The sequence below is a fragment of the Jaculus jaculus genome, chromosome 16 (assembly GCF_020740685.1).
Source record: "Jaculus jaculus isolate mJacJac1 chromosome 16, mJacJac1.mat.Y.cur, whole genome shotgun sequence".
Taxonomy (NCBI): Eukaryota; Metazoa; Chordata; class Mammalia; order Rodentia; family Dipodidae; genus Jaculus; species Jaculus jaculus.
The window spans coordinates 42,169,176-42,190,630 of record NC_059117.1 but is presented as its reverse complement, the minus strand read 5'-3'; the positions used below and the strand labels follow the sequence as shown (position 1 = coordinate 42,190,630).

Genomic DNA, 21,455 nt, shown 5'->3' with positions numbered 1-21,455 from the left:
GCAGATGTTGAGTGTGTGACTAAGAGGCTCTCATATTCTGGACAATTCCCACAGATGAACACCCTTGGTGAACTATGTCTCATTAACTACCACATGACTCCATCTGTGATAAGAGTAGATAAAAGGCGTGAACATGAGAAGCCAAAGGGGAGAAGCAAGAGAAAACACGTGCCAAAGTACCAAGACAAGTTTCTCAGAGGAATTGTCCAAGAGGAGCACCACTGTGTGGGGGAGTGCTTTCAGGTTTATGAAGGTTAATCTTTGCTTCCTGGCTTAGCAAAGCAGAACAGTCTTAAAGACAACAGTTCTCTAAACTAGATGCTATTTCTCTCCCATCCTCCTTACAATGTAACCGAGAGTGATTGGGAAAGGACTCCAATGTAGGCAGCATCAACCCAACCCAGCATGTGCACGTATATTGGGAAGGCTGAGGGGGGAGCAGGGCTTGGCAATGAGCAGGGCATTGTTGATTCGGCTAAATTAATGATTCAGGATCTCTAACTATAAAAGGTTAAAGAACTGAGTGGACTAATGGGATGAGAAGGCAGATCATATTTGGGGGACAGAATTTGTGACCAAAAAATATATGCAAAAAGATACTATTCTAGAAATCTTGGCCAAAATTTTGGGAACTACTGGAAAATGTAGAGGCTTTCTATGTTGACACTGTGGCAATTAGAATTTTACATATGATCTAAGGTTCCTACTTAGATTCCATGGTGATTGGAGAAGGGGCTGGGGTACAGGAAGAAGCAACACATGCTGGTGGTATATTTTGAAGCTAGCATTTTACAAGTATAATAGGATATTGCTATTCCTGCAAGAGTCAATTTGTTCTAAAATAATAACATTATTTGGGAACAGTCTGAATTTCCTAATACCTCAATTTCATTTTAATAAATGAAAACCAGGAAAAATGCATGCATCACACACAGTGACTTTTTTCATGCTCCATTCTCAAGGGAGTAAGCCACGAGTTGTAAAACAATTATGTTTCTCTTGGGTCTTTATTAGTTATGTAACCTTAGTTAATTATTAGGAATTTCTGCTTATTAATAAACCAGGAATAATGTCCAAATTGTAAGGTTACTCTGATCTACAAAAAGAGTTATTTTTTTCTTTAGTTCTTCTTACCTCAAAGTAAATATACAGCACTTAGTAACACAATTTTGTCCATATTAATTCTTCTCCACTTTACCTACAAGTTGAAAGAGAAAATTTCAAGATGTTTTACTGGTTTTGATAGCATGTTCAAAAATTCACCTCTGACAAGGTGTATGGAAATAGAAGACTCAGAAGAAAGGCAGGCATGAAATAAGGGAGGAAGTAGTGAGAGGAAGTCAGAGGTTTTCACAGAGAATAGAAAGGGAATGATAGAAGTTGGGGGAAAGCAGCATAAGAATGCTTTAGAATGAATTGCTCTATCTGTCTATCTATCTATCTATCTATCTATCTATCTATCTATCTATCTATCTGTCTGTCTGTCTGTCTGTCTGTCTGTCTGTCTGTCTGTCTGCCTGCCTGCCTGCCTGCCTGCCTATCTATCTATCTGTCTGTCTGTCTGTCTGTCTGTCTGTCTGTCTATCTATCTATCTATCTATCTATCTATCTATCTATCTATCTATCTATCTATCTATTTATCTATCTATCTATCGTCTATTTATCATCTATGTATATATCATCTAGCTATCTATTTAGCTATTATCTATCTGTCTGTCTGTCTTTTATGAGAGAATATGCACATCAAGGCCTCTTGCCACTGCAGATAAACTTCATGTGCATGTGCATCTTTCTGCATCTGGCTTTATGTGCGTACTGAGGAATCAAACCTGTGTTGCCTAGCTTTGCAAGTAAATGTCTAACTGCTGAGCTTTCTCTCAGCCCTGAATTGCTACTGCAAAGGAATACATATACAAAACAGCTCAAGGCTGTAGCTGATTGGTTTCCAAACTTAGATGCAACAGTGGGTTAGTGCTATTTCCAAGACTGTCATTGTTTCAAAGTATACTCAAAATCCAAAATAAAAGAATTTTAGTATAATTAGTGGAGCACAGATACAGAAGATGTGAAATGTCACCTAAATGATGCATCAACTCAACGTGTCCTGGATATTTTTATTAGAATCTAAGTCAGCAGCTTCCCACATTACAAGTAGAAATCCCGATTCTTCTTGTTACTTAGGTGTTTCAGATGCTAGAACAACGTCTCTGGAACTAAATGAATGCTTAGAAAATGACATGTGCTCAATAAATACTTGTTGCATAGTCTTTGGTCAATGTTTATATAGATTTCTACATGCTAGTTTCAAGGCTTGCTAAAAAGAAATGTAGATGAAAATAAAATGTGATCCGATCACTTCTCTACAATGTGGTGGGAGGGAGAACAAGAAATGGCATGATAGTTAAACTTCATTTGACTGGAGAAAGAGTAAAAGAAAGGAAGAGAGAGAGAGGAAGGAAGAGAGAGGGGGAGAAAGGGAAAGGGGAAAGGAAGAGAAGAAAGAATGAATGAAAGAAGGAAAGGAAGGAAGAGGAGAAGAGATGGAGGGAGGATTGAGTGAGGGAGAGATATAAACAAGGGTCAATTTTAGGGTCAGGAGCTGTCAGGTAAGACTCCAAGAGAACATGTGACTTTAGAACCTAATACCTTAAGGTAAGGATCTTAAGATAGTTTAGTTAATTTTTGTTACTATAACAGAATACCCAATACTGGATATTTGGTAAAGAAAATCATTTGTAGCTCATGGTTCTTGAGGCCAAGAAGTTCAAGAGTGAGTGGCCACACCCTACATCACAACACAGCCAAGATCACAGAGAACCCATGAGCACGGCAAGCAGTGTGTGGGAGAGTGCAGGGGGCCAAACTCCAAGATAACGAACCCTTCTGAAGAGAGGGCTCTACCGCACCACCCAAACACAGCCTTGACCTCCCAGTGCTGCCTATAGCCCAATTCAACAAGAGGCTTTTACAGGGACAAATCTCAGTCCCTATTTGATAGGTTGCTGGTGGAGGACAGAGGAGCACAGCCACATACTCTGAGCAATGGTTGGGCAGCAGGAAAAGGTGAGAAAATACCTTTATGGACCAGGGAATGGAACCTCAGAAGACACTGGATCTGCCAGACCCTCCAAATTTGCGAGTAGTTATAAAGCACCTTGTCTTTTTGCTATAAGAGACAACAAACCTGAACCCACTAAGAGAGTCATTTAATTTGTTAAATAACATTTTAAGTCTTTATGTCCTTTTTCAAAAGACATGTGTGCCCATTATAAAAAAAAATCTGAAGATGACTGGACACCACGCATAAAAGAAAATTAACTCATAACCCTATTCACCAAAATAACTATCTGCATTTTGATATTTATCCTTCCATTCTGTATGTAAGCATACTTATTATACACTTGTAAATGCAAAAATGTAATCATACAGTATCTGTTTTATAGCCTAAGTTTTAAAAATTAAATGTGAACACAATTACATGTCATTTAATATTCTTCTACATGATCAATTTTAATGGCTGTAAGTACTCCACTCCATGAATGTACCATAATTTATTTTTATCTACTCCTTTATGTGAACATTTGCATCCATTGCTCTCTGTTACTGAACATTCTTGTTGATAAATCTCTGCACACATCCTTGACTTTCCTTTTATTTCTAATGAATTTCATTTTCATGACAACGTTAAAGTGAGGGAAGGGAAATAAACCCACGGCACCTTCGTGTACTCTGCAAGAGTCACCAAGCACGGCACCCTGGCTCCCACCCTTGAAGTGCATTCTTTTCCCATGAGGACAAGCAGGGCAGGAGAGAGCCATGTGAGACTGAACCATCCTGTCTGGATGAGGATCCCAGAGAACAGGTTCCTGGAGCATCACCTCTCTCTCATCTGCAACATCCAGATAACTGGGACCCATGCGGGAGTCCAGGTGAGACTGGCAGGCACTCTCTTTACCTGCAGGAGATTAGGCAATATCAAAACAGCCAAGAGCCCTACTTAGGGTCCTGCCAACAAATGAGGAGAGGTATTGTTTGTGCCAGCACCAGAATCTTTTCCCATCAGTCCTGGGTATCTTGATGTCAGTGAAACAATGGAAAAAACTGTAGACAAAGCAAACTTCCAAAGGCCCTGCTGGACTTCCTTATGCTACTTCTTGGGGTTGGTCTGCTCACTACTCAGACTGCCACATGCCACTTGTGCATGATAAGCCAAAAGGACAACAACAATGGAAATGAAACCATGGCGTTGCTCAAGAAAAGTCAGTCACCTGCCATGGTTTGCCATGCCCTGCACCATCACGCATAGACCAGGCAGAGGAAGAAATGTTTGGCTTGGCCTCCCAGTGAAGGAACGGGCAAAGAGGTAGGAGGCTGTCTGAAGGGGTCTGAACCCCACTGAGAAATGGAATGAGAGAATACATCAACGCAGCCAGGGTGCTCACATGGAGGGTTGCATTCAAACTAAACCTAAATGACCAGCGGCATTCCAGACACTTTTTAATCCCTAATCCTAATTCTGCTGTTTCTAACTCAAAATTAAACAACCCACAGGCCTTTGGTTGCTTATTAAAACTTATTATTGGGCTAGAGAGATGGCTTAGTGGTTAAGCGCTTGCCTGTGAAGCCTAAGGACCCAGTTTGAGGCTCAATTCCCCAGGACCTACGTTAGCCAGATGCACAAGGGGGCGCATGCATCTGGAATTCATCTGCAGTGGCTGGAAGCCATGGTGTGCCCATTCTATCTCTCTCTCTGCCTCTTTCTCTGTCTGTTGCTCTCAAATAAATAAATAAAAATAAACCAAAAAAATTTTAAGAAACTTATTATTGTAAAAGATCATGAGTAATTTATTGTCTTTACTGTAACAGTGGATATCATCTAGACAAAGTGTCTTATTAATCCATTTGTTGGCTCATTCAGTCACCTATTCATCACACATTAATAACCACTGATGGGTCATCTGCTGTATGCAGGACATAGTGTTGCCGGATTTTTACATATGGTTGTGAGCAAAACAGGCGTCCCTATCCCCATGTTGGAAGAAGGGAAGTAAGCCAAACTAACAAAGAGGAAAATAAATGATCGTAACATGCTATGGAGGAAATAAATGAGGTCCTATCACAAAGGGCCCCAAGGCAGACTTCCTAGTGAGGCATTGCTGGTGAGGGAGAGCAGTGCTCTTATTCATATAATTGCTAAATTTTCTTCCTGGATGGGGAAGACCATGTGCTCAGCTGTTCTGCACCTAGGTTTGGGGTCATGGATTGGTAGCACAAGTAGCTTTTACCTCTTCCTGGCCTGGCCTAACCAGTCCACACATTTCTGTGTCTCAGCAGATGAATGCAGATGCCACTCCTGTGAATTTAGAGAAAAGACAAGCGGCAGAGTGACAGCGAAGAAGCCACACCGAATACAGTACAATCCCAGATCTCCCCTCCTAACACACACGTGAACACACACAGGCACAGCATACCTGCACTGAACTGTGTCCTGGGAACACATGTGCTCTATTGTGGTTACTGTCTGAGGCCCACAGCTCTGTGGGAGAGCAGGAGAGCACTTAGCATCCAGATGACTATGGATATGACTCCTCTCTGCTGTTCCTCAAAGAAGGGTACACAGTCACCCCCCTGAAGAGCTATCACAAGAACATTATATCCTTAGAGCTAAGCAGGATTGCACATAACCTATCATATTATCAGAGGCAGGGGATTGATGGCTGCACACACTGACCATTTCTGTAGAAAAATGCTCATTTATAACTAGGCAAGAAGACAGGAACTGGGTTACACTGTGGAATACAGATCACCCCGAGCTGCTCCATCCGAGCTTCCCTGAGTACCCTCCAGGGTCATCCCTCAGAGACTAACAAAGCAACTGGGTCCAGAGGCAGTTATTGATTACATTGTATTCGATGATCTGACACATATTAGCATGATAAACAAAACTCTTGAGCTGGGAATGGTAGCGCAGGACTGTAATCCCAGCCCTCTGGAGACTGAGTATGGAGCATTGCCAAGTTTGCAACCAACCTAGGCCACAAAAAGCCACCCTGTTTCCCGCAAGCACGCAAACAAATATACAAATATTGAAAATCTGAAAAGAATATTGATAAAACAGCCACAAAAGAAAAACAAAAAAGGAAAGAAGGGCTAACAAAACAAACACCTGCATCAGACTCATTGCATACTTGTTCTCGGAGAAAGGCCAGAGAAGTGCATTCAGCGCGGGCTCCACAGACTTGCTCTCCCTTTTAGAAACACTGGCTCCTTTTCTGGCCACGTGCCCTCCTCTCACTGTGCCCTCATCTCCCAACCAGTCAGCATGCTCTTGAGTGACATGTCAAAAGGGATTCTTCCTTCCAAAGACGAACCCACCTTGTTGGTGGATCTTCCTTATTATTTATTTAACAAACTACTTAAACCATCTCCCTATTCTCTTATAGGATGCTGCCACTTCCATTTCTAGAAGCCACTAATAACTAACTTCTCAGCAAACGCTTTCCTTGCCCAGTTTTGAAGCTTGAAATACCTTCCCAAGAAACCGATAAAATACTATGACGTTTTCAAGTCTGCTTCTGAGGACACAGATAGTTTGAAGGTTTATTGGCTTGAGTCATGTGCTGCTGACTGAATACATGAAGACTCTTCTAGCAAGTGCTGAAGGGGACCTAATTTGCAACAGAGCACAAAGAATATCACAGTGCAAGACATATTTTGTAATACCTACATACTACCCTATATTGTCCACCTACAAGTGTGTATTGCAGATATGGGCCCATAATCTAATATTTAAAAGTGATTCAAATAAGTAAGGTTTGGTACAGGAGGAAGCAAGATAAGAGGGAAAGAGAAGACTGCAGAGAAAAAGAAGGAAAAGGAAAAGGAAACAAAAGACGAGAGAAGGAGGTGTGAGTTTTACTTGCTGACAGCTAACATGGTTTTTATGTGTTGCTTTCACCAGACTTTTCATTCTATGCCATTCAAACCAAATAGCAAGCTCTACAACTGCTGGGATTACTTAACCTCTGAAAACCATCGAGCTATTGACTCACCTGTCTACTTTATCATGTCTGTAAGCATTAACAATGCACATTGCTCTTAAAATCACAAGAACTGTAACAAATCAGAGCAGGTAGCAAAATATAAAAAAAAAGTAAAATTTGTTCGAGACGTTTCCTCTTTGAGGCCAGGGGTTAAATCTTTCTATGGTTGGAGTATGAAGAGGATGACGTTCCTTCTGTGCAGTTACTATACCTCATTCATAATACGCTTTGCCTGACCTGGAAAAGTGCAATAACAAGCCAGGTGTGGTGGCTTGCGCCTATAATCCCAGCACTCAGGAAGCAGAGGTAGGAAGATTGCCAAGAGTTGGAGGCCATCCTGAGACGACATAGTGAATTCCAGGTCAGCCTGAACTAGAGTGAGACCCTACCTTGAAAAAACAAACAAACGAAAAGTTTGGTAACATTTGTTCAGTATGGACATTGCATATCTTTGGGAATCCTTACCATATATATGTAAATGACTATTTTGGATAAATAACAGTTATAAGTTAAGAGCAACATTATTTTTATCATTCACTACCCCCTTGAATTCATTCTAATAAATTAATTCTTCTCTGGCATGAGATTGATAATCTAGGGCAAATGCCAGGTTTAATTTAATTTATTTATTTTGGTATTGAGATAAAAACTCAGGTCTTACACATACTAAGCAATTGCTCTCTCAGTGAGGTATGCTTTCACTATCTGACTTTTATAGGGAGAAGTTTGTCAGTGACTCAATACAGTAGAATAATCACATGCTAAACTTGATGGCAAACTGAGCTTCTCTCATTCCCAAGACTCCACCTGTGTCAATTCAGTGGCTTGGAGAAGATAAACTACCTTACCATCCATGTTTTTTCTATCCTTCTTTCTGGTCTGGCCTTGGAGTAAGTGCTGCCCTAAGACTGTGCAGGAGGCTATTGTCCCTTGCCCTCCCTCCCCATTGGCCTCTAGGACAAGATATGAGTTGACTCCAGACTGCTATCCCTAGGGCCTGGACCACTCATGGTTCACAGGAAATGCTCACATCTTCTGTACTTGGGACTTAGTCAGTCCCAAAGAACCACCCCAGAGTAACCAGCCACTTAACTTTCCCACAGTGAGACTGGTCCTTGTTAACCATGTCCCAAAAATGTGAAGGATGTTATTAAAACCCTTCAAACAATCTACTTGTAGCACCCTCCTTGGGCTTGAGGTAAAAAGCAGGCATATTTCATGCCTCCCCTTTTCTGGGAAAGGTTAGATTTATGTACCATATGAGTTGTCTCCAGAGTTCTATTAAAGGTGTTATGTCACAAAACCATGTTTTATACCTGTCTTGGCATTTCCACTCTGTAGTCTCACATCTTCTGTTGCAATGTTGTATGTATTGGGTGTGCATCCCAAACTACGACTGAAACTACTTTGTTTTATTTATTCACTTATTTATTGTGCCAGTGATCAAATTTAGGGTCCTATGCATATCAGAAAATCACTCTAACATTGAGCTACAAGCATGCCAAAACCAGTTTTATTTAACATAGTGTAATATAAGAATCTTCACTTTACCCTAAAATGTAAAATGTTAGACTTCTAAAGCAGATTGATTAAGGCAGTAATTGTTCACTTGACCACACTTTACATTGGTTCAAGCTGCTTGATATGTGATATCACCTCTCTCTGTGTTATAGCTGGGTTAGGCCTCTTGTAATAGGATATTTTATATGCTTCCTATGTCTGCTTTTGGATTCTTAACTCTCAGATCCACCTCATATCAGATAAATCTCTTGGGAATAGCAAAGGTTCAGATTTTTGCCATCTGAAAATTTGGTTGGTTTTTTTCCTTCTTTAACTCCAGTCATTCTCTGTTATTCCAGAATTTCTATTTCTATACCTTAAAATTCAAGCATTGTGGTCAAGAGAATATTTTGAAGACTGACTCCAGTGGTATTTTTGATCATTTGTTTTGTACTTTGTCCCTGTGCTCAATGATCCTGGTCTGTTTATGAGCTAATGGCACAGAGTAAAGATTTCCATTGCAAAATGACATAACAAGAAGAGAATGGATCAATGCAAAATTAATAACCAGGGGTAAATATCAAATATCTGCAGTTACAATTCCAACATAAATGGCCATTGATGAAAAAGTCTCTGGGTCCAATTGTACCCCTCCAGCTGGGATGCTCATAGCCCTGAGCCAGCAGCTCTTCATGGAAGCCATTCTGCAGTCCTGGTGTATCTAAACCATCTTTAGGTCTACATATCACACCATAGTTTGTTTTCATAGCTCCATATAATACCCTTACTTGATCTTCAAACAAGGGCCTTAAACCTGTTTCACACTGCCACATCTCTGCAGTTCCAGGAACCAGTTTACCTGTGTACAATGGCCTTAAAGGAACTCCACATAGGGATTTCCACCCTGATGCACATCCTGCATCATAGCATAAGCTTCTGGAACATGTGCACTTAATGACCTGTGTCCATGTATATTTCGTGCTTCTGAAACCAATACCAAGTTGGTAGCATAGACAAATTTGGAAATTTATGGGTGACTAAAACTTGACTTTATGAGGAGCATACTCCTTCATCAGTTTTCCTTCAAGCCACCTCCTTTCAATGGCTCACCTTAAGGTCATCATTTCCACTGTTTCAATGAAAAAAAAAAGAAAAACAGTTGTCCCACCCTTAATGGTGATAATATGCTTTACAATTGCAGCTCAAGTAACCTTAAGCCATTCTCTGCAACTGTAACTTAAAACTGTCTTGAATTTTACCTGTAATAAGCCACACAACTTTCATATCTTTCTATTCTATATCTACTGCCAACAGACTACTCCATTACTTTTAAATTCAACCTTGATAAAACTCTCTGAGCATGGACTAGCATGCTCAGTTCAAAAAAGGTTATTTCTTTACTTTTCAAATATTCATAAACCAAGCCTACACAGTCCACAATTCTCTCTGCATTTAGAATTTTAAAATTCTCACCAGAATAGCCCATCAAGCTCTGTTTACAGCACTGCAAGGATAATACTAAACCTTACAAGGATTCACCAGACCAAAGTTTCAACTCCTTGTGTATTCCTCCCACCAATATTATAAAAGACCAAAATCAATATGGTCAGAGTCATCACAGCCCCAGCCCTATTTCTTGGTACCAATTTTCTGTTTCAGTTATCTTCTCATTGGTGTAATTAACATCTGACCAGAAACAGCTTAAAGGAGGAAAAGGTTCAGATTCCAGGGTGAAGCATGTACAATGACAGAGATATCTGACTCCCTTCAGCATCAAGAGAGCGGGAGAGAGAGAGGCCAATAATAGCAAGCAACAACAGCCAGAGCTCAAACTGGCTCTCCACACATCTAGCAGGGCTGGACTGAAAATCCACTCCCAACAGAGTCCTGCTGGAGACTTAACCTAAACTACCTCAGGAATGGGGTAACCAAATTAACATTCAAGTGCATGAATATCACAGAGGGAATTCATGCCTAGTACTGAGAACAAAGTCAGAATCGTATGTTTGGGAAGGTAATAGACCCTGGAGGGAAGCTCCCACAGTTCTTTGGCTAAAAGGAGAGGTTTTGCCTGCCAAAAAATCTTCTAAATGTATATGTTTATCCCCTTTAATCCATGCTTCTCTCACATTTGGTTACACAGCCTTCTCTTTATAGATGCCAATGAATACCAGAGAGACCCAAGACCCATTAGAATAACAAGAGACAAAAACTGAGCCCTATCTGCCAGGGCCCAGGAAACATTACAGAGGAAGTTGAAGATTAAACATGAGTGCTGGTCTACAGCTATCCTAATAACCTCCTCTGGGGAAATGGTAAACACTGAGGAGACTCAAAGCACATTACAACAAAGCCAAAAAAATATCAGGGGCTTTTAAGAGCTCAACCCCAAAAGAGACTTGTAACATGTCATCCAAAGCTCAGAACAGGGAGTGGAAAGAAGGTAGGAGAAGAGCCACACGGTAGGAAGGTGTAGTCTGGGGCAATTGTACCCTCCATAGGGACTGACTGGTGCATTTATGGCAACACAGTGATTACTGATAACCCCACTGAGATGGGTCCACAGTGGAAAGGGTGCAGGGGATAGGGGGAATAAGAGGATAACCTTATGGGAATATGACCAATTTGCAATGTGTTCCAATATTAAAGTTTCCAATAAAAATTATAAAAATGAAAGAAAAGGAAATACAAATGGCCCAAACATGAAAAGTAGGTAATTGTCATTAAAAAATCCTGAATTGTCAGCATTTTGAATATTTCTCAAAAATGCAAATATAACAACCATATAACCCAGCTTTGCCACTCCCAGGGATATACCCCAAGAACCCTATACTCTATCATAGAGAAACTTAATCATGCATATTTATTGGTATTCATGATAGCTACAAAATGGAATCAGCCTAGATTACATCACAAAATATGTGGCATATATACACAATGGAATTTTATTCATCTATAAATAAAAATGAAATTTTGAAATTTGCAAGAAAATGGATGGATTGGGGAAAGATTGTAGTTAGTGAAGTAACCCAGGCCCAGAAAGACAAGCACAATATATTCTTTCTCTAACTCAGGCTCAAAAGACAAACACAGTGTATTCTCTCTCATATGAAGATTCTAGCTTCAGATGTGTGTCGGGGGAAGAGGTATGGAAGTGTAAGTCAATGGAGGCCAGGAAGCAAGAAATGGTACAGGAGTAGGGGAGGTCTAAGGAAAGGGGGCAGAAGAGCAAATGTGGTATGAAAGTATAGGAGTGGAATTCTGGGTGTGGAAAGGTTTAAGTGGGGCCAGGGATGGGGTGATGGAGGAGATGAGTGAGCAGAGTTAACCAAAACTACAGACATATGAAAAATCCATGTGAAAACCTACTTTTTAAAAAAAATATTTTATTTTTATGTATTTGACAGAAAGAAAGAGGGAGAGAGAGAGAGAGAATGGGTGTGCCAGGGCCTCTAGCCACTTCAAATGAACTCCAGATGCCTGCCCCCCTTATGCATCTGGTAACATGGGTCCTAGGGAATCAAACCTTGGTCCTTTGGCTTTGAAGGCAAATGACTTAATTGCTAAGCTGTCCCTCCATCCTGAAACCTACTTTTTGTTAGATAATTAATTAAAATACAATTTTAAAAAGAGTTTGGGGTCTGGGGAGATAAGTCAGTGGTTAAAGGTGTTTGGTTGCAAAGCCTATAGACCCAAGTTACATCTTCCATAGAACCCACATAAATCCAGACACAAAGTAGCACATGCATCTGTGATGCCAACACACCTATGACAATGGGACTCAGAGCCAGGTATGGGAGAGATAAACTGGCATTATTTGCAGTGGCAAGAGATTCTGTTTCAAAGATGAATCACAGACATCTTTGAGTTGTTCTCCACATATATGCTGTAGCATACATGTGCATGGATGTGCATATGCATGCACACACAAGCACACATACTCTCAAATAAATAAGTAACTTGTAAAGACTTTTAATGGAAATACTCTGCATGAGTAACTAATGCTGCTCCCAGAAGTCCTACGTTATATGAGGGAAATTACAGTGATGCTCAGGCAGTCTCCTGTAGCTCCAAAACAATATCAGATATTCACCAATGCTCTTGGTTGCCTATCAGAACTAGATAGTAAGACCCTATTGCTGAAGGTATCACTTGTTTCAGTTACAGGACACTGAGAAGTAAAGCCAGAATTAAGCTGGAAGCTTCCTTCCTGCTGGCTAGTTGTCACAATGCTGGCAGGTATTATGCAGGCTTCTCGTTTAGAAAACTCATCAACACTGTTACCCAGCAACGATCCTGAGAGCTGTACACATGTTCATCTAGGCAGGACGTGTCCACTGCAGCAATAGTGAGGAGACTGTTATGGAGATAAGCAACTGCTCTCCAATGGGATTTGAGGTCTACTTCATGGAAAGGAAGATATGCATGGTACTGAAAAACTAGGCAAAAGGGCTGGAGAGATGGCTTAGCGGTTAAGCGTTTGCCTGTGAAGACTAAGGACCCCAGTTCGAGGCTCAGTTCCCCAGGTCCCACGTTATCCAGATGCACAAGGGGGTGCATGCGTCTGGAGTTCGTTTGCAGTGGCTGGAAGCCCTGGCTGGCCCATTCTCTCTCTCTCCCTCTGTCTTTCTCTCTGTGTCTGTCACTCTCAAATAAATAAATAAATAATGAACAAAAATATTAAAGAAAAAACTAGCCAAAAGCCTATGGATGGGGAGTTCATAGACTAAGGGGAAGCTGCTACAGAAGTATTTTCTGTGCCCATCCAACCACCCTCTAAATATGTATGTCTATTCCCATAGATTAGTTCTGCTCTCACCTTTGGTTAGAGAAGCCTCTCTGTGCAGATGTTGATGAATACTGAAGAGACTCAAAACTCATCTAAGTGCTGAGAATAATTGCCTCTGGAATGTTCACTGCTAAATGAAATATCTGCAATACCTCTTCTACAGGTCCACGGGACAATGTGGAAGAGGGGGGAAGAATGAATGTAAGATTTAGAGAATGGGGAGGAGTGCTGTGGAATACTGTCATCCAAGCATGACATGGCTATTGAACTCATGACCTCACAGTGACGGTTATAACCTGCACAAGGTCCACAAAATACTGGGCCCATCCACTTTCCATCATGGATGATAGAAGATCGAATGCAAACCTTAATCATCGCCTGAGGGGTTGTAGGCAGTTGATGGTAGGTGGGAGAATGAGTATCATTATCTGAAGAGATGTAGCCACTGGTAGTATTGATCTGCTCTGGCAAATAATCCTTCAGTTATGCTCATCCAGGTAACTGTAGTTAAACTCAATGAGACACAAACACGCGTGCTCGCGCGCACACACACACACACACACACACACACACACACGCGCGCGCGCGCGCGCAGAGACATTAAAGTAAAAAATGAAGGCGGAACTCGGTGTGGTGGTGCACATTTTAAATCCCAGCACTTTGGAGGCAGAGGGTAGAGGCTCACCATGAGTTCAAGGTTTTGAGACTACACAGTAAATTCCAGTTAGCATGGACTAAAATGAGACCCTACCTCAAAAAAGGAGAAAGGAAAAGAATGCTGGTAGTGCACACCTTTAGTCCCAGCACCAGGGAGGCAGAGGTGGGAGGATTGTTGTGAGTTCGAGACCACCCTGAGACTACATAGTGAATTCCAGGCCAGCCTGAGCCAGAGTAAGACCCTACCTCAAAAAGCAAACAAAAAATAGATAAAGAAAATAAGAAAAGAAAACTAAGAAAGAGAAGAAGAGAGGAGGAGAAGAGAGGAAAGGAGAGAAGAGGAGAGCAGAGAAAGAAGAGAAGAGAAGAGTAAAGAAGAGAAAAAAAATAATATGACAGACTATTTGGAAAGAAGAAGGGGTTCAGAAGAAGAGGGGGACAACGAAAGTAATAGGAGAGGATTGTAATCAAAATACATTATAAAACATGTAAAAAGCCGTCAACAAAAGCTCAAGAATTCTCATTCTAGTGCAATTTTTGGTTTCAAGACCAACAAGTTGGAGGATTCCCATCTAGAGATGCGATGAGACGAGCTGACGCACAGCAGGGCTGGGCACTGGGACCCTCTCTCTGCATCACACCTTCTAGATAGTCTTGCCCTTAGATGGCAAATGAATCCCAAACCGAGACATACAAGTACGACACACTCTATTCAGTTATGCGTGTGTCTACAGCAGGCCATTTCCACCTTTGGCTATTGTGAGTAACAGTGTTACGAAGATTTGTGAACAAATACCTGTTTAAGTCTGTGCCTTTAGTGCTGTTAAGTATCACAGAGGACTTTTTAAAGCACTCTATAAAAAAATACTAGGAATTGTTAGGAAATATCAAATAATTGATTTACCTCTTTTAAGGATCCATAAAAGAAGCTATTGTTGCTAGGTTTCCCCATTGTAAAAATTTACCTTTTCACAACAATTTGAAGAGACAAAATGCCAAAAGGTTTACTGGCCTTCTATTTATTTAAAGACTCTATGAATGGTGATAATTAAAACAATTATCAAAATTTAAACTTGTCTACTCAAAATTATAGCTTCATTTTCAACACTGACTAATAGATAATGGATATATACTCACTCAAATTCTTATAATTTTCTGTAATGGTTACTCCATACATATAAAAATAAGTAGTTTTTAAGATACTGCATGTAATGACATGAAACTCTGAGGAATATCATGGTTTATGAGATAAGCTTGTGCATGACTTTTATCAAATGTCTACAAATAAATCACATTTTCAATGGGAGAAAGCTATGTAGGCTTACTGTTTAAAGCATGCCTAAAGAAAAGCGTTGGGGAAAGGTTCCCTTTGTTATTCAAATAGTTACTCAATAAATAATTTGTCAGCTTCACTAACTAAGAGAGATAAGCATTGGTGTTTTTGGAAACAAGGAAATTCAAATCTGAAAAATGAATTGCCAGTTTTTCCTTAAGCCTTACCAATATGCCTTGCCAATTTGCCTCACCATATCATTTTGTTGGCTCAAAGTGATATGCTGGATCCTTGGTTATTCTGAGCACAGTTAAAAATCAAAAATAGCACATGTAGGAACTGGGGAATCATAGAAGACAGGCATGTTCCTCTAAGATTGTGCACAGCCAGGAACCAAGAGCTCTGAGAGACACCTCACACACTAATGGACCTTGATTTCCTCTCTGACTCCTGTCACTGCCCCCTTGGATTTCTCATGCTTGATGATCCGTCCCATATCTCTCTCCCCCCCTCCCCGAGTCCTCTTTGCCTTACCCTCCTGTCTGTTTTCTGAAATGTTCTTGTTAAATTCAAAAACACCTGCTCTATAGCTTCCAGTCACTCTCATCCTAAATCCTTCTTACCACTGCCTCTGTTTAATTCCTCACTTTACAGCTTAACATTCAAAACCTTCTACTATTAGACCCCAGTCTTTTTTCAGGTCTCATTTACACTTAGTGCCTTGGCTTCTGAATAGGTATACTACCATTGGATTCTGTCTGGGTTTCTTCCCCCACATATTCACTCCACGTGCTTTTCTCTTCTACAAATTCCTCATCCCTTCAAGTTTCCCCACTCTGTGGCCCATCCTCATGCTGCTTTATCCGTGAAGGCTTCCCTGACTCTCCTACTTGGAAATTCATGGCTTTGTCCACACTCCCATGGAGAGTTATCCAAGTGTCTCGTAAGGTGCACGGCACTTTCTGCCCTACGTATGCATGGTTCTGTTTAGTCTTTAATGTCTCCTATTTAACAGATAAATGTAAATACAAAAATAATCATTGGCCACCAGAAAATAGTTTATTTAATCATTATACTAACTCTTCTAAGAAGTCAGAGTTTTGAGTTGTGCACAACATTGCTAATTATGTATGTATATACATATTTTATCTATATGTCATCTATCTATCATCTTTCATCTATCTGCTCATCATCTATATATCATCTTTCTATCTATTATCTGCTGTGTCCTCCAGAACTGTTGTCTATTGTCCCGAAACTTCTGAAAATGGTGCCATAACAATTCTCACTTAACACAGAAGCATGATGTTGTTGTACTGAGCAGAAATTTCTAAAAGTTCTAGAACAGAAAGCAATCACAGGCTCACACATCTGCTCTAGTCTCTGGACAGCTCTACCTACAGAGGTAGGAATGTCTTCTTCTTGTTGTTGTTATTTACTTCTCCTCCTCCTCCCTTTTCTTGCCTGTTTCTTCTTCTTTTTGCAATGGTTGAGGGATGTCTTCTTTTATGTAGTTCATCACCATCACACATTGGAGAACCCAGTGTGTTCTATGACAGAAATCCCGGCACATGGCACCATGCTGCTCTTTAAGACGACTCTTTTTCCTCATTCAGAAGAGCCACTAAATAGGACACCTTCTGCATCCATGCATCTTCCAAGTGCAAACCTCCCCTCCAGCCCAGACCTCCCCCCAACCCCCAGAAGTAGCAGTGCAGGGACTCTGGTTAATGGACAGCCTCCTAAGAAATATTTGCCTGTAGGAAGTCTCTCTGCACTTCACTGAGACAGGTCTTAATGTGCTCATTACATATCTGGTTTTACTTATGCCTTCTGGGACTGCTAAATACATTTGGCTCAACTTCTCTCTTTTCCTTTTCCAGAAGAGTATATTTACGACATTAAAAAGAAGCATTTTAAAAGGAGCCATTGGAAAGAAATTCAGCCCCATGGCAGGCAAATACCTGCCGGTAGAAAACAGCCAAAACTGTACAGAAATGTTCTTTTAGCAGCCTCTTCTAGCGTGGACTGGATCTCTGTAGTTTTATTCCATAGCACTCATAAAGAATGAAAGTCAGTTACATAATCCCATGGGGAATCCTGAGTATAGCATTTTAATGTATGTTTCATAAGATACACTTGAAGGAGCAGGGCTTCTTTTAAAGTTGAGTGCCCATGAGCAGGACTTGCCCCTTTTGAGGTAATCTTGTCTAAGGCTTCTCAGGTCAAGCCTGGGACATTTCCAGACTGTAGTGCTCATGACCAGCTTGGCTGCCAAGAACATGCCAATGCTTCCTCCTCTGGGACCCAGAGCCCAGTGTCAGACAACACTGTTGCCTCATCCAGGACCCTGCTGGCTCCAGGCCCTTTGCCAATGTGCCTAATCAACTCTGCTGGCAAAGGCAGTAATGCCACAAAGGCCAGAGCTGCATTAGCAACTTTCTTATCAAGGGCCCCCTTACGAGCCTCTAAAAGCATTTTCTTGGTCTTACTAACAAATATTATAGGCAAATGACTCAACAGCCAAATGTCACTCAGATATGTCTGTGGTAGCTGTGGTAGAAGGTGAAAACATTGGTAAAAATAGCCTCAATAACAATTAGTGCATTGACTCCCAGTTCTTCCTTTATTTTGGTACTAGGGATACAACATAGTGTCTTGTGCATAAAAAGCTGAGACTCACCACTGAGACACACCCCCAGCATTGGTTCCCAGTTTTTCTTGACTCCTGAAATTTATACCTGATTAGCTTCTGCTATCTTACCTGTTATAAATACAATCTTATTTAGGCATCCAGACTGAGAGTTCAGAGATGTAGAGATTGATAAGCAGCCCTGAGTCGCAGAATATTTCTGTGGGTTGAGCTGTAGAGAACCTGCACAAGGAAAGGACATATGCCATGCCTGAGACATTCAGCAAACACTTGAAGGTAGAGAGGGATGGAGAGCCATGCCCATAGCTAGGAGTATAGCATACTTGCCAGTAGAAACAGCAAGTACAAAGGTTCTGAAATGCTCCATATATAAGCAACCAATTGATCATTAGGGATGCCTACAACATCTGGAGCTGAGTAAGGGAACAAGAAGAGTAAGATGTAAGAACAGTGACATAGCAGTGACCAGGAGTCTAAGGCAGGATGAGAATCTGTATAGTGTGGTTTGTAGAAGCAAGGAGAAAAACACTATCTGGTGGAAGAAGTGATGATTATTAATCAATGGGGATGAATAAGGGGAGGAATGAGAACATGGACCCTTTAAGTCTACACTGAATGGAGAGTATGGCTTGCAAAAGGTATGGATATAGTGGTGGGCAAGGCTGACCACAATAATTAAAGGAAAATTGGAAGGGATGGAATTGGCAGTTTTCTGTAAAAGGAGCTGGAAAATGCTGTGATCACTAGAGGAAGGAGTACTATTAAGAAAGGTTATTTTATTCTCTTTTTTCCAAATGAGAGAAATAACAATCTGCTTGTATGCTGTTTGGGATAGAAAATCAATTCAGGGGAAAGAAGGTAGCTGCCAGAGAAGCAGGGGCACTAGAGGAATAAAAACATAGAGGACTTAGTGGATAAGGGAATAGGTTATGCATGTGGCAACAGAGACAGTCACCTCCAGAAAAAGCAAGAAGTCAGAGCACTGAACCCTGAGACTGGGAGGTTAAACTAGAGTACCAGAAACTCTTATGGATACTCTTCTGCCAACCACATCTTCTCCTGGATTGGCACAAGCGGGGTAGGGTTATGTCAGGAGGATGAGGGCCACTCACCCACGAGTCACCTCACATAAAGCAGGAACTGTGACAACCTGGCTTATGTATATCGGTTCAGAATAGACTGAAGGGGGGTTGTGGAAATAAAGCAGCTGGTAAACAGGTTACTTCAGTCTAGGAAGAAAAATATTTCATTTTTTAAGAGTATGATAGTAGCACTGGAAATGGGAAAATGATAAGCTTAAGAATATATTTTGGATCTGAAGAGATGGCTTAGCAGTTAAGGCACTTGCCTGCAAAGCCTAAGAACTCATGTTCAAATCTCCAGGCCCCATGTAAGCCAGAAGCACAGTGATGCAAACATGCCATGTTGCATATGTGCACAAGGGAGTGCATGTGTCTAGAGCTTGTTTGCAGCAGCTGAAGGCCTTGGTGCACCCATTCTCTCTCACTCAAATAAATAACAAGAGAAAAGAATATACGTTCAATGCAGGTAAGTAGGTATGGAAAATCAGTGAGTCCCAGGATGTAGTCTTTATTTTTCTTCCAAAGCCAATACTACAAAACCAGGGGATATTATAACAGCCTTGAGACCCAAATCAATAACATTTCACTTGCTTTTGTTGACAACGATCCAGGTTTAACTATCAAAGATTATTCCAAAATGGTGGTGTTATCAATATGTGATGCCAGTGAACAGATAAAAGTCTGCTGGCATTGCAAAGCAATATAGAAATGGAAGCTGTAGTTAAAAGCAAGGCGTCTGTGCCTGTTCCAATAAGCCAATTGGCAGGAAGGAATCAATAAATCACAAAATCAGTGTGGGAAGACATTTTGAGCTTTCCAAGATCAAAGAAGGGATAGTAAAATATTAACTTGATGCCCTTTTAACTTTCTTGTCTCAATGTTTATTAGTGCTTGACCTTTCTTAAAGTGAAAGATCCATTATCAGGTCTTTTGATAAATGGATTGAAAGCTTGTCTCAAAGCACTCAAAGCTTCTCTAAGTATTGTCTATTCTCTAGTGAAAGACTATTAGTCTACACTTTACAGTAACTCTCAGCATATCAAAAACATGCATCACTTTGCACACAGAGAAGAACTAAGGGACTGTTGGCCTCTTCCTCCCCACCACCCATGATGCCTCTTAAAACATTCTTGTAGATGGAGGAGAGATGGCAGTTTTAGAGAATCATAAAGCCTACTGCACACATATTTAATATTTTGGGTTTGGTATAACCAAAATATATTAGAAGCCCAGTCATACAAAATTTGCAGAAAAGCAGAGAGCAGAAACCCACTACTCTTATTCTGAGCTGTTTGAGAAGTATTAGCTGAGTTTTGGGTACTCAGTCTTCTCTGCTGTGTATGTAGGACATATAAGGTAGACCCTGAAAGAACCATGGCGCATTTTGACCACAATTAAACATCTAGTTCACACTAAAGGAAAATTAAGGCAATACAAAGAGTCAGCTGAAAGAATGTTCAACACAGCATGGTTTATTAGGAAGAAAAACTGAAATCCATCTAGCTATCTAAGAATGAGTTACTATTTAGAAAAGTTCCACCCATGTAATTGGACTATGCATAGCCATTAAAAGATTATGCCCCCAAAAGAATAATTTGTACAATTCAGAACTAAAAAATGATGTCCAATAACTTATAAATGGATAAATATGTTCAAAATAGATCTTTCTAATAAAATGAATATGAGCAATGTCACCATATTGTTATAAAAAGAAAACCTATCTTTATATGTGTATATATTGATAAAAAGAAATGAAAAGGGGAAATAGTTAAATGCTTGCCTTGCAAACATGAGAAACTGTGTTTTATCCCCAGAACCCATATTAAAAACAAAAAGTGAATGTGGTGGTGGTTGCTTGTCATACCAGCTCAGAGGTGGCAGAGACAGGAAATCCCTGGGGCTCTCTGGCCAGCCAATCGGGCCCACTTGATGAGTTCTAGAACATTATGAGGCTCTACCTCAAAAAATGTGGACAGTGCCAAAAACACCTGAACTTGTCCTCCAGCGCACACACAACATGCACACATAAGCATGCACACATGGAAAAATGAAAAGCATGAACATTAAGGATTTTGCAATTCCCTCTAAATGTAGGATTTTCAGTCACTTTGTCCCTGTTTCTCGTCCATTCTTCATTTGAACTTGTTCATACATATCATCTTATACTTTTACTTGCTTAATGGAATGCTGTCGGTGAAACCTGTTGAGCATGGTTTGTAGAGGCAAACGAATCTCAAATAAGATGGTCTGGCCAAACTCAAGCCTCTAATTTTGACCTTGCTGGCTATATAGCCATGTGGTTGTGTTTGAATAGAAACAGTAATGTAGACCAGAGATGTGGCCTTCTGAGTAGCCAGGCCCACTGTACTCAGACATCAAGTGGAAGGGCCTAGAACAGCAGCAGGCTCCAGACCCCCAGCATACAGGGAACAGAAGCCTTGCTGGGATAGGTCACAGG

At 40.7% G+C, this 21,455-nt stretch overlaps 1 protein-coding gene across 1 annotated transcript in view; it reads right to left on the bottom strand.

Moving 5' to 3' along the window:
• The window catches only part of Chn2 (chimerin 2), a 298,944-nt gene that overhangs the window by 203,460 nt on the left and 74,029 nt on the right, over positions 1-21,455 (bottom strand). The gene's annotated exons all lie outside the window — the stretch shown is intronic.